At 50.2% G+C, this 14,426-nt stretch overlaps 1 long non-coding RNA gene across 3 annotated transcripts in view; it reads right to left on the bottom strand.

Moving 5' to 3' along the window:
• LOC128912419 (uncharacterized) overlaps nt 1-14,426 on the bottom strand; it is a 57,769-nt gene that overhangs the window by 24,114 nt on the left and 19,229 nt on the right. For all 3 annotated transcript variants that reach the window (XR_008467624.1, XR_008467625.1, XR_008467623.1), the window contains 2 exons: nt 10,487-10,649; nt 10,058-10,204 (listed from right to left, as the gene is read on the bottom strand). This is a non-coding gene — a long non-coding RNA (uncharacterized LOC128912419). The remainder of the gene's footprint in view (nt 1-10,057; nt 10,205-10,486; nt 10,650-14,426) is intronic.

Here is a 14,426-nt window from a genome sequence, read left to right as displayed (position 1 = left end):
AGGAAAGCAGCCCAGACTGATGCCTCATCTCTGTCCCAGGGAAAACATGCAGGCTAAGCCTGGCCTGAAATCTGAGTGGGATCGGATCGGCGTGTATGTTTTGGTCTGAGCCTTTCTGGCTTGACCCTGACCCAAGCACGCCCAGGCCGTGGCTCCCAGCAGCCTCTCAGGGCTCAGCCAGCTACAAAGCTCCCCTGGTGCAAACAAATTCCTGCACAGCAGCAAAAGTCCAGGCTAGCCAACAGCAACATACCTAATTAACCATAATTGGCTCCCTGCCACATATCTCCAGGCCCAAGCTTGCACCCGCCCCAGTAATTGCTGCCCCATTATTTTTCCCGGATGCTCCAAGGTGAAAGGGAGCTTTGTACAGGAGCCCCAGGCAAGCACGGGATGCATCAAGCTGGCAAACAGTTGCTCCTGCATAATGTCCTGACACTGGGAGAAAGGCAGGGCTGGAGCATCCCATTCTGCTCCTCAAAGCCTCAGCAAGAACTCCCAACCCCAAGGGAGAAGGGGGAGAAAGCAGTTCTGGCATCTCACTAAGAATCCTGGCCAGTGTCCCTGGTCATACACTGCTGGGTGCTTCTTATACAGGACACACCCCATAGAAATGCCCCCAGGAGATGTCACTATCCCAGTGGTACCACCAAACTGGGGGAAGGGACTGCTGGCTGCAACAAATGCAGGTGCAATGGACCATCCTGCTACCCTGGAGAGGAAAGAGCCTCCCAGAACATCAGTGATACATCACTTCCCAGAGCCGTGGCTCTGTGGTCCCGCTGCTGGAGGTCCCATGCCTGTCCCAGCTGGTCATCACCCAAGCTCTGAGGAAGGTCCTCTGCAGGCAGCTTCCTACAGCAGCTTCATTTGAAGGAAATCCCCAGTGCTGGGGAATTCCCTGCCTCTTCTCGTAAGCTGAAGGCTGCTGGAAAGCTGCACCCAGACCAAAGACTTCATATTTTGTTGCTGGTCCCCCAACCTTCTTCTGAGCCTCTTGCATGATGAGAGCAGCTGGAGCCCTGCCTGGAGGGAGCTTTTCTTTGTGCCCCCTTGGGGAATCCCACCCACAGCACTGCCTGTCTGTGGTTAAACAGGGATTTCCCTGCTACAGAGCCCACCCTTCTGCTCACAAACAGACCTGCAGGGAGGGATCGGCGCAGCTCCAGCATCCAATGTCTGCAGAGGAGGAAGACAACAGGCAGGAACAGAAGCTGAAGAGGGTTGGAAAAACTCAGCTTTAAGAGCTGCTCCTGGTTTGCAAACAGAAACAAGAATAAAGGTTCATAAATCTGGGGCCAGCACTGCTCTCCTGCCTGCAAGGCACCACACTCTTTTGGCTCAGGTGTGGTGATGCCCTTTGGCTATAGGTGAACCAACCTGCCCCCGGCAACCCAGCCCTGCCCCAGCCTGGCCCCACCACCCCAGGCAGGAGAAAATCAGCACCAGGCACAGCCAGCACCTGCTACTCTGGGACAAATCCTGGAAAAGTTACTGTCATGCCATCTCCCTAACTTGCTGGGTCCTCCTGAAGGACCACTATCATTTACAGTGCACTTTGCCACTGCTTTCCCCAAAGGACTTCCAAAATACTTAGGCAAAGGTTGAAGCATGGTGCTTCGTAACCCAGGGAGAAGAAAATTACCCTGATTTAGCCGAGGCTCTCAACCATGATGAACGCAGTGCCCTGACCTCAGAAGCTAAGCAAGCTTGGTCTGCCCAGTACATCTGTAGGAAAACACCTCAATGTGTTTACACTCCCACTGACAGTACCCAAGGCACTCCTGGGTAAGAAGAGATTCTAACGATGACCGGTTGCTCGAGCCAAACCCAGGCCTCCCGGAGCTGGTCTGCAAAGCACCAGGCAGGGTTCTTCCCACCAGTTTCCCTTTTTTACAGAGAACTTGCGTGTGCAGTTACACACAACAGAAGCAGATCAGCAAGAATTTCCCAGCTCCAAAATCCCACATTCGCCCCGCAAGCAAGTTTTGTTCCTGTGAAGGTCTTCTCTCTGCTTCCTCCACCATCACACGTGCTGCAGCGTTTCTGGCTTTCCTAGACGACCCATCTGCAAACCCCTCCACCCCTGCTGTGTACCACAGGTGTCGGCCCACAGCTGGCTGCCTTCAGCTGTAGCCTCAGCTACTCCCAGCTCCAATGTGTCGCAGACTGCATTGCTCCCTCCTTTGAACTCAAAAGAAGGCTCTCTGCATACCCCAGGCAGCCTTGAGATTGTCCACCTTCTCACTGAGACATGCAGCACGGGGCTGTAATTATTCTCCGCATCCTTCTTCCTGCCATGAAGCAAGCAGAAGTGAGGGGCGTGGGATTTCCAGCTATTGCCTGTCCAAATGCCCCGCATTCAGGTCCTTCCTTCACGCCCACTCAGCGTGCCTGCCGGGCTGAAAAGCACTGGGCTACCAGTCTCATGGTGCTGGACTTGTTGCTCTCCTAGAGATATCTTCACCCCAGCACGTTCCTCCATATACCCTCTTCTGCTATGAGAGACACAATATGCTATGAGGTGAGGAGAGGGTTCAGAAGAGGTTACGGCACCAGCTGGGGGAACGAGAAACAGATTTATTCCCCTGCTCTGCTTCAGGCTTTGCATGAATCATGAGTGACTCACTCACTTTGAGACCAAGAGGAGCTGGGTCTCTAAATGGCATAAAAGGCAGAGGTGATTTGGGCACTTAGTGGACCTTAATGTTCACTTCTGAGTATTGTCCCCTGATGGTAACAAGGATGTGGCCTGTCTTCCTACATGCCAGGGTGGCCAGTGAGGTTCAGCCTGAAGGCCAGCAACTGCCCCAGTAGCCTGCAGCAGGCATGAGACCTGAGCTCTCAGTCCTCTGTGCCTGGGGAAGGCAACTGCTGCAAGCATGCCATGCCTTTTGAGCCTGCGGCACCTAATTATAAGGGAAGCTGAGGAGAAAGAGGGAAAAAAACCCCACCAGTAAAACAAAAGACATTTCTAAGCTATGACTGGTTTACCACAACTGCATTTCCATCGAATCTCCAAAAATTTTGGAACAATCCCACTCCTATGTCATCTTATGTAGTTTCTGAAGCTAAACAACTGGTTTTCAGAGGGATACAGCACTATCATCCTCCAGCACGAAACCAAAACACTGGATTTCTTCTTCCTTTTTCTGCAGGAGAGACAGTCTAGCGGTTTCTGGCAGCGATGAGGAGGTATTTATACCAACTCGTGCACAATATCTGCAAAGCCCTTCTAGTCCAAGGGAGAAGCCAGACCCGCAGGCTGGCAGGGATAATGTCCAGGAAGTAAAATCACAAGCCTGTGAGATGCAGCAGGGGAATGGAAAAGATAAAATGAGAGCTCAAAGGAGGGCAAGGAGGGAGAGAGGAAAAGTTACAGCTACAGGTGGACTAGCAAAACATGAATGTCGCGGGAGAAAAATGGAGGCAGCAAAGGGAGCGTGTCAGAACCAAGTAAATCAGGCAGTGACATGGTAATTAGCCTGGCTTTCCCGGTAGAAAGGTGTTTACATCAGGAGGATTTTCTCCTGGCATAAATCAGGGACAGAACAAAGCATTCATCCAGGTCCGGTGCTCCTAACCAGCGCTCCCAGCACACAGGGACAAGCTGGGCCACCGGGGAGGGTGGGTGGGTGATGGGGGCCTAGCTTTCCTGCAGGAAGCTTTATAGCACCGAAGTGAGGGGACAAGGGCAGTGAGCCAGCCCACCTCATCGGGTGCCAAGCAGAAAAACAACAGCCCTGTTTTTACAAGAAACATCCAAAGGTTTCCAAGCTTGTCTGAAAGATTTTAGTGGGAGGAGTGTGTGCAGGGGGAATATTATTACATTTTAGTCTTCAGTAGCACGGCCAACCAGATAGCCATCTTCCTCCCCCACCATGCCTGACCTCAGGAGAGGCAGTGGCCATGTCTGCTCACTCAGAATGACTAAAGCAGACAGCCCAGGGTTTGATCCAGTTTTTCACAGCCCAGTATTGCACCCACGCCATGCTCCTTCTCCAAGGAAAGGGCCTGGGGGTTGCTTTTTGCCAGCGCATCTCACCCCAAATCAAGGGCAGTCACCACAGTGGCACCCATGTGAAAATTCACCCTGTTTTATACCATTACAACATTCCTGTACAGACAAGTTTATGTTTTTATCTTGAACGTAGCCCTCCCACCCTGGGAAGTTACACCATATAGCTTTACAAAGATACTGGGAAGATGAAATATTACATCGTCGTCTCATCTAATGTGGTGGAGAGGGACAGAGATAGCCTTAAATTAAAGCGCCCAGCAGCAGCTCTCTCATCAGCGGGCACAAAGAAATAGGCACCTCGATTTCCAGCATTCCCCTTGTGCTAAAATGCCCTCCATGAGCAGCTGAAAATGCTCTTTAATTGATGATGCTGACACGAGGAAAGATGCCAGGTACTGTATCAGACCTGCAAGTAGAATTTGGAGAATTCAGCTCCTTCCCCACTGAATCTGCACTTCATAAAAATTACAGTCCTGGGCAAGTTACTTTAAGTTAGAAGTGAACAAGTTTTGGCATAAAGAGAAGATAGTAAATAAAACCCTGTATATTTGCCCATTGACAAAGAAAAACATCTAGCAAAAGCTTTAGCATGATTGATGGAGCCACTGACCATAGATGGGAAGCATTAAGGAAAACAGCTACCAATATACACCCAGCTTGAGTACCAGCGTGGTCTGTGTCTACCACAGACCCGAACACTTCTAGCTGCGTGGCAGACCTTCAAAGCAAGCCGGGGGTGGCTGCATTTCACACTGTGCATGGACATGACACTTGGGAAGTGAATCTTGTAAAAGATCTGGCTTGGTGGTATCTAGGCTGAGCTGCTCTTCAGCTACCAGGACCTGGGATAAAACTGTAACGTCACTCCCCATGGGCTACTGGCGGGTCAGAAGATGGCAAAGGCTTTTGAGCACCAGATTTCTCAGCTCTCACCTCCATGAGCCATGTCTTACATCTACCAAGCCATCCAAAACTTGGGAGTGCTGCCCATGGCTATTGGGTAACCTCCACTTAACACTTAGGGCAGGACTGGTCCCTCTGGGGAACTGGTGTGTGGTAGAGAGGTCAAAACTGCACTAAAGTATTCCCTTTGCACATACAGGGAGCAAAAGATTCTGGCTATATTTGGTCTAGGCAACATGCACTGAATGCAGGCAGGTCAGGACCAGCCTGTTAATAGCCAGCAAGCTCCTACTTGGTAGCCTGCTTCAAAAAAGGAAGTCAGGAGGAGCTTACGTCAGACTAAGCTAGAAGTGTCTACTTGCATGACTGAAGAAAGAGGCTCCGGGCTTGTGACAGGAGGCCAAGTGACTCAGTTGTGGTGGGTGGGGGCAACAAGAGAGAAGGGGATGTGGTTAGGGAACAGGGCATGAGTCACCAAGGAAGCACAAATGTTGATAACAGCTGGACAAACTCAAGGCAGAGACATAAGGTCTGCTCAGGAGAAAATCCAAGCTGTACTGGAAGCCAAAACCTGGAGACAGCAATCCCAAGGGCTAGTGCAACAGAGAGCTATAAGCATCTGGCACAGGCTTTTCCTGCTTTGCAGCCCAGCAAGGGTTGCAGGATGAACAAGACAGACAAGATGTGACCGTGGTGTTGGCCATGTTCTTGTCTCACGTACTGCGATTTCAGCATTCATCTGAGGTTGGAGGCAGCCTTATTCAGAGATGAGTGGAGTCCTCTCCATTGTAGTCCTGCAATCTCATGTCACCATGAGGGATAGACACTTCTCTCCCATCCCACAAGGCACAAGCCCCCCATGCTCCTCTTTGGAGGCTCAGTTTCCTTCAGGCAAGCTCTTGGGCGAGAGGCATGAGCATGGCTGAGACATGGGACAGTACAAGTCAACTTGTAATCTGCCACTGCCTCCTCTCCTCCATCACCCTCAAAAACTCAACTAAGGTTGAAGTGGCTTTAGACAGTCTGAGATCCCACTGAAGAAAATGATGAGGAAAGACTCATTAGAGTTCATTGGTCAGTGCTGAAAGCCCCAGGAGAGAAGTGGCGTGGACACCAGAGGAAATACACAGATGATTCACCCCCCACCCACTCCCACTAAGCTCACCAAACATTCCACCCCAAAGCTCAGCGTGGATGTGTTATCAGTATCTGGAAAGGCACAAATGAACCCCGTTCACCTGCTGTGTGAATGACACACAGGGCGCAAGCACTGGGCCCTTCCGGAGCACCGCATAGCTCCTGGGGTGCATCAGAGCACAGACCTGCAGTGACACCTCCAGCTTTGCTCACCTGCTCCAGCGCCTACCACAACCATTTGACTTGGGATGGTGTCCCTGGAGAGCACTGCCTGACAGAGGAGTTTTGCACTTCAGGAAGCCTAGAAATGAGCTATAGGTCTCAGAAATGCCCATGACATTGATCCTGCAGCTGCTAAGGAATCTCAGCTAGGGATATGGTCCAGCACGTGCACTGAGGAGACCAATAAACCAAGACTGCAAACGTAACTACCAAGTCCCAGGGACATGGAGGGTATCGCTTACCTCTCCGTGCTTTGTTGTGCCCACAAGCCTGGGAGGCCACAGAGGAGCTCACGCTGGGGGTCGGACTCTTGCTGGGTCCTTTGCAATGCATTAGTCACCACCCCGCAGAGTACGTACAGATGGCAGCCAGTGCTTGTCCTGGGATCGTCCTCCCCGCTCCTAATCCCTGCTCTCCCACAGAGACTGTCTGGCTCCCAGCTCCCCCCAGCACCCTCTGCCATTGTCTAAAATCTCCCTTTCTTGCCTCCCCAGCAAATATTTAGAGGCACAGGCTCATCCCCTCGGCCAGTCCACAACCTGAGAGGATCGCTGCTGACTAAGAAGAAATGTGTCACCATCACAAGCCTGCTTCTTTGCCTCCATCGCCCTCTGGCACTTCCCCTTTTGGCAGGGAAACAGGAGAGAAGCAGCGCCAAAGTCGCACAGGAGAAGGGCAGAGCCAGCCTGGGTCATGGTGGGCGATGAGGCGCCCACCCATAAACAGCAGCTTTTTTCCTGCATGACCTTGTGGTCTCCTCCAGACCCCGGTGCTGCCCATAGCTCTGCCACATGCCAGACCCATCAGCTTATTGAAGGCTCAGGGCACCGCAGCACCCTGTGTGTTAGGGGGTGTGGTGTTAGGGGATATGGTGTAGGGGAGAACTTTGTAGAGTAGGGTTGATGGTTGGACTTGATGATCCCAAGGGTCTTCTCCAACCTGAATGATTCTACGATTCTATGATTCTATGTGCTTGTTGTTGCTCACAGCACCAGGGAGAGGAGTCTTCATGTGAAAGGATTAGGCAGGCAGTGGGCTGGAAAGTGGATGGAGGCCAACTTTTGGCACAGAAACTGGGGGAGACTTGCGCAATTCCTGAGGACAGGGAAGACACGATACACCCGCCCAGCTCAGGCAGGGATGCACAGGGATGCTGGTCAGCTTCTCTGCAGGGGGATGGCACTTTAAGAAACATTTTATTTCTGAATAATCAAGTCACCTAGAGTGGAGCTGCTGCAGGAAAGCACCACTCATGCCAGCACATGCAGTTGGAGGAGAGCGAGGGCTCACACATTCATCCCAAAACTGCCTACAAAAGCCATTGACAGCAGTTTGTAGGGTGCAAGAGCCTGAACTCGAGGACACAGTTGTGCAGAGAAGCAGCAGTGATGTTACCTCCCCATGATAACATGGCAAGGAGAAAGGTAGCCATAGCTGGAAGGTGGGCTGAAGAGCAAGCACACTCAAAGAAGCCCTTAGGAAATTCAGCTTTCACGTAATGCCCGCGCCTTGGGGTGCAGTTTGACCACATCTGCACAGCTCTGTCATCCCAAACATAGAATCCAGTCACTTCCATTGCCAGGAGTCTTCTTTCTACTCCTATGTCTCTGGGACCTGAAACATGAGACCTCACAAAACTCATGACCTCTTGACTGTACAAGCACTCTATACATCCTGGGCAGATTACATCACCAGCGTAGGCAGAGCAATCAACACATGGCTTGGAGCAGTGTGCCATTTAGCCACGTATCTCTAAGGACAGCCATCACCCACTCACTTCCAGAAGAAGCTGCTACTAAACCTTTTCCTACAATCTGCAGCAGAGAGGGAGCCAGGTGCTGACATACTAAGTTTCTCCTCTCCCTAAGCCTCCCAAATCTGTAGGAGGGCAAAGCTCTGCCTGTCGCTGTTGCCTGTGCGGGCATCACCTCTCATTCAGCCTCCTCCAAGTCCCTCATCCAAGACACCTTACTCGTCCACTTATGGCTGCGACGGTCCCACCATCCATTGGCCACCCGAACCAACTGCCTGCTTGGTGCGTTCCTGAAACCCCGCTTCAGTTTAGGCAAAGGAGGCTTGATTACTCTGAAGAACAAGCACATTAAATGGTACACATCGTGGGTGAATTACTTTATATCATGCCTGTATTTCCCAGCATGTGCTGTAAATGAATATTTGATTATGCTAGCAACCCCAGTGGATAAAAGAGATGTATGTAACCACCTTTGAACCAAATACAATATCTGGTGCCTGCATGTTGCAAAAAATAGATCCTCCCTGCAACCACTCAGAAGCGACAGGAACCACGATTCCGCTTTGTGGGCCCTCAGCAAGGGTTGATTTAGCTTTACCAAGAAAAACCTTTCTTTATAGGTTCATTAGCTAGCGCCTACCTATAGGGGTTTCACAAACGCATCAAGGATGCCTCTCCTTGCCAGTGTTAACCTTGGTTGCTGCAGGTGAGGTACGGGGGCTAAACACAAAGGGCTCTGAAGATGTGCCAAAGAGCAATGCCGGTTAGGATGGCTTGTTCCAGGGTGGATCAGCCTCCCTGGAAAGCCAAGATGTGCTCTGTATGTTCTTCTAGGTCCAAAGAGCTCATTGCTTTGCTACAGAAAGTCACCTGCCCTCAGGGCTTGACATCCAGAGCGAGCCCTGTGCTAGAGCATGTCCTGGACTGGGTTCAGGAGACCCCATGGGACAGAAGGACTTGCAGAGCTGCAAGGGCACCATTCCCAAGCTGGCTGAGAGTGCACCTCTCACCCTGTGAAATATCTGCGCCCTCCCAAAGGCAAAGGGTGCTACTGCTGAGCAGCCCCAAGCCCAAACCTCCTACAGAGAGCAATTTAACCAGTGTAGTGATGGTAGGGTATTAGACCACAAAGGCACTTACTTCTGGCACTGCGAGCATTCACATTAGGTTGTGTGAGTTAATTACTCCAGTATTACACTACTCCACAAAAGCCATGTAGGATCATTGCCTTGCCTAGATAGCCTTAATGATGCTCCTGTGTGGCAAGCTGGGAAGGCAGCTAACAGAGATTTTACAGGTTTAGAGAGGCTGGAAATGGAGCCAACTGAGATTGTTAGAGGTGATACACATGCAGTCAGACAAGCGCATGCACGCAGGCGCAGACATTGTGCTGGTAAAGTGAAACCATGAAGATGCAATCTTCTCATTCTTGCCAGTCTTCAGTCTGCCTTAGGCCCGCCTTTACACCAAGACAGAAGTTTTTCTGGATGGGAATAGCCGTACACAGGTACAGCACTTTCATGGCGACATTAATGTCCTCACTAGGAGGATGGGAAAGAGACTACTGAGTTCCCAGCCCATGCCTGCTCCATACCCAGCCCGTGTTCACCTGTCCTGTGGCGCAGTCTCCTAATGCAATGACCTTTGCAAGTTGGGGGGCAGATGAGAGGCAGAACTGTACCTACATTCAGTTTTCTATTTCCACAATCCTATTGTTTAGCGTCCCCTTGCAAGCCAGGATTTCCACTGCCTGCTCCTCCACATCACTTCTACTGGTGGTTTGCTTTTCCTGAGCTATAAGCAACATGCTGGACAAGGTCTAATCAGAGCCTTGCAGGGAGGCAGCAATACTTCCCTCTCTGCTAAATACATCTCTTAGGATTGCACTAGCAACATCTGCCTATAGTGCCTATAGTCATCCAGCAATTAGTTACTACCCCACTTCCTCTTCCTCTGGTAATTCACATAGATGAGGGTCTAGCAAATGGGAGAAGTTTTCTTAATAGACGCAAACACACTACCTGAGTTGCAATATCTCACACTGCTTCTTCTAACAGTCCCCGAGGTCGCTCCATCCTTCCTGTGTGACATTCAGATCCGCTTCCACATTGGCAATGCTCTCAACTGTCTCATCTGCAGAAGTGATCCCTGCACTCCTCCATGTGTTCCTAGCTCATTAAGAAAGACATTAATGAAGACAGGTTCCAAAATCAACCCCTGAGCAGTGCTGTTCATTTCTGAACACATCCTGTTGACTCTTTTTCATCCTTTCTCCCACCCACTTGAAATTTCTGTAGTAATGCTCAGGCTTGCTCACTTCATTAGAAAGAAAAAGTCACTTATCAACAAAAGGTGATAACTTACTTTGGCTTTGTCTATTTAAGCTTGCAATATCACTTAGAGGTTCAGCTGAGCTCTTCACGTGAGCTCAAAACATTGTCATATCTCACCTTGACTAAAATCAGCCCTTCCATCTAAGGAGTCCTTCCAGTAGGTCAGAGTTGCTAGATACAAGGGGCTGGGTCTCAAACAGGACAACTGTCCATGGCGTGGACTGTGGAGGTAGGTGGAAGCAACTCTGTGTACATGGATGTGTCGGAGTCAGCGATGCTCCTACATTTGAGAAAGAAAATTCTATGTTAATGAGCTCCTTGCTTTTAAAAGATGAACATGCAGCTGGGGTCTATAAATGGAAAGGAAATTAATGGGTCCCATTGCTTTGGCACAAGTGCCCAGTGATGCATTCTTGTGTGAAGAACATCTCTGGCAGAGCCAATGTCACCTAGTCCAAATTAGAACAGGTCCAAAGCTCAGCTAAAAATCTGAAGCAAAAACTAAACAAATCTGGCTCAGGCTAGCGATATCAGGGATAAGAAATAACATGGATTACTGTTTCCAGGAAAACTAGCCTTGTCTTGCAAGGACAGGAGAGTCATGTGTTTCAGGGAGCGAAGCAGGATCTTGACTGTTTGCAAGCCAACAGCACCACTGATTTCTGCAGAACCAGAATTTTCCACCCCAAACTCCCCAAGACTGAAATAGTGACATATCATTGAGGCATATTTGACCACAACTACATAGAGTAAAGCCCACAGGCAGCTACACAGTGCAGAACAAGGCTAAGCAAGGTGCTCAGTTGGAGAGTTCACACTATCCACCCATCAACAGCACACAGGTGCTAGACTTGCTGGATGCAAGTCCTCCTCCTCCCGACCGTGTGAGCATATGGGGCCACCGCAGACATTCCTTTGAAAGGGGGGAGGGAGAGAAGCATGACTGGACATTGCAGAATTGGAGGTTTCACACCAGAGCCAGCAAATGCAAGACCTCTGCATTCTTGCTAAGAGGTAATTTCCCAGGAATGTGTCACGGGAAATGGATGCTGTCACACCCCTGTCACCCCAACAGCGTGTATGTATCTCAAAAAGGTCACTGCTGGGTCCTTCCTCAGGCATCACTTACTGCTCTTTACTGACCACTCACAGCTCTCAGCAGGTCCTCCTGCTAGATGGAGAGATGCATGCTGACTTAGCATATTAGAGACAAAAGAAAGAAAGATGATGACCCTTTAAAAATGCATGCACCACTTTGCGTGAGCTTTATGGGACATATATGATTGCTGTGCTCTACGTAAGGCAATGCAGATGAAGGACCAAGAGCACTTTCTGCCTCACGCATCCCACAGACTAGCAGCACATGCACACCCTATTGCTGTGATCCAGTTACACCCAGCAACCTGTGAAGGTGCAGTCACCTGGTTGGCTTTCAAGCTTTGCCTAACTGTGCCTTGGTGTCAAACAACACTGGAAATAATTTCTGGAGACAGGGAAGGAGTTGCCCTAGGCAAACTTTGGTGCATTAAATGTCTGGTGAAGCCACATGACAGTCAGAAGCCAAATCAATTAGAAGTCAAGGGTTGATGTCCTTCTTAGCTTTACAGGAAGTTCTGACGACCTGCACTAGGACAAGACCGTGTCTTCTCAGGAAGAAATACAGAAGAGTCAGGATGGAGGACAGAACCCCAAAAGTCTGTATTTGAGGTGCCTCAGAGACAAAATAACTTCCTCTGCCATGCACAAGGGTTTTGAAAATGAACAGAGATCATTCAAGCACTAAAGTAATGCCCAGACCAGGAGGTTTTCCTCTAACCCCTCTGTGCATTTTGTACAGGTAGTAATAAGATACAGGAGGGGAATTCCAGTAGTGCATTGCCAGCCTTGCCAGCTTTTTCCTGGGGCTTGATCCAAGGAGGCCATTCAAGTTCAGGACACAGAGACTGCAGAGGTTACGTATTACAAAGCAGCTGTCTCATCTGGCATGGACTTGTGTAAGTGTTGAAACACGCACTCCTGCCTTGATCCCTTCTAGCACACAACTCCAGCATGGAAGGAAATCTACAGCCTTGGCATCTTTGGCTGTCAAAGGCCTGGCCCCATTCATATGTGTGCTCTTGCAGCAAATCTGGCAGCTCCAAACCATGCCTGCTGGGGAACACAGTGAGTGACTGTGCTCTAGAAGCACTTTCTTCCATTGTGGTACCAGCAACTTAAAAGGATAACCCAACTTTCCCTATGTATTTGCACGAAAACAGTATCCACAAACTGCTTGGGATTAATCCAGCTGGTCTCTACCATCCACCAGCTGTGGTTTTGGAAGTGGTGAGGGTTGCAGTGGTTTTGCTGCCAGCACTTTCCTGTGTTCCTACTTGACTCTACAGCTTCAGTATGTTGGATAGGTTCTCCTGCCATGATGGGAATGCTAAACAAGAGATTTGCCATGCCTCATCCCAAGCACAACATGGTGAATATTGAGTGAGTCCCTCTCCTGAGTTAATAGGGTCAATCTGCAAGTGGAGAACTGGGGACCGTGGGACCCAGTCCCTGCAAGTCTAAGGCAAAGGGACAGGTGACAGCGGGGAGGATGCAGCCACTGCGCTCCATGTTTTCACATGGCAGTCCTGTACTCACTCTGAGCCTGTTGGGAAACTCCAAAGTCGTGTTTGTTCATCTGGAGAGCTCCTTTGGCTGCAGCTTGGGCTTACATGAAGCCACAGCTTGGGTTTACAGGAGGGTGAGGGATGGTCGATACCAGAGGTATCTGCAAGTTAAGCCTGAGCGGTTCCTCTCGGGAGGCACCGGGGCTGGCAGTGGGTCTCCCACGCAGCCCCACAGCAGCAGCGAGGAACCTGCAGCAAGAGGCTGCAACCTGCGCTCCCACTACCAGCACCCACCGCAAACCCACCACATCCCACAAAGAGCCTCTGACCTCCAGAGGATGCGTAGTTTTTTCCCCCATTTCCAGAAAAGCCATTGCTATGGCAACACAAATGGTTTGCATTTTTAAATGCTTCCTCAAGGACCTCCATGAAAGAGGCTGATGATCGGGAGAACAGAGGGATTCGACGCAGCAGGACGGCCCCAGAGCATGACAAGCAGCTTTGGAGCAAGCCCAGGTGTCCATCCATTTAATGCATGGACATGCTGGAGTACAAGCACCTCCTCTTCACACTTCTGCAGAGATGGCTGCTTGCACGTGCATCGCGGCAGAGAAGATCCAGAGAGGAAAGCTCTGCTACTGGCAGCTTGTCACAGTCAGGGGAAAAAAACAACCACACAGTCTCACAAAACAAAAAGACTTTTTCTGCAGAAGGTACTAAAATTGAATCCTCTGTTATCATTTAAATGGACAAGGACATTCAGGCAGCTTTTGCCAAGTGTCCTTCCCAAGAGAGACTTAGACAAAGTCCTCCGAGGGATAATTAACTGGCTAACAGACAGGAAACGAGGATAAAAATAAGTGGAATATTTCCACCATGGAGGAAGATTATCTATGAGATCTATCCTTGTGATTGCACAGCTCACGACAGAGTTACTCACAAGAAAGCCACTCAAGCATGTGTTTGGATGCCCGGCCACCACCGGAGAAGGAAGAGCTCCTAAGTCCAGCATGTCATCTGCTGGGAAGGGATTCATCTGAGCTGCTGCTTGCATGGCGACCTGCTCCCTGTCCCCACCTCTGCCTCAGTTTCCATGTCCTGGACGTGCAGGACGGACCTGCAGGACGAGAGCAGCACTCACACAACAGCGGGCGGAAACCTCCCAGTGAAAGGGGAACAAAGTCACCTGGGGAAACCTGGAACAGTCTGGGAGAGGGAGAGGAGCAGACTCTTCTACCCCCTACCCAGCAAGTCAGAAAATGAAACTTTCGCTGCCGGCTTCCAGCATTCGGGTTTTCAAGGAGGTTTTGCTGGCTCTGTGTCTTAAGTAGGAGAGGATCCAGTTCACAGAAGGTGCCTGGCTAAAGGCTATAAAGAAAGGCAACGTGGATTTCAAACGGCTCCTACAAGCAAAGAGCAGCTGGGGCAGAGCAGCGATTTTTTTAAGGTTGTGA

Source organism: Rissa tridactyla, chromosome 7, assembly GCF_028500815.1.
Source record: "Rissa tridactyla isolate bRisTri1 chromosome 7, bRisTri1.patW.cur.20221130, whole genome shotgun sequence".
NCBI lineage: Eukaryota > Metazoa > Chordata > Aves > Charadriiformes > Laridae > Rissa > Rissa tridactyla.
The sequence above is the reverse complement of the archived record's forward strand: the minus strand, read 5'-3'. Positions and strand labels throughout refer to the sequence as shown.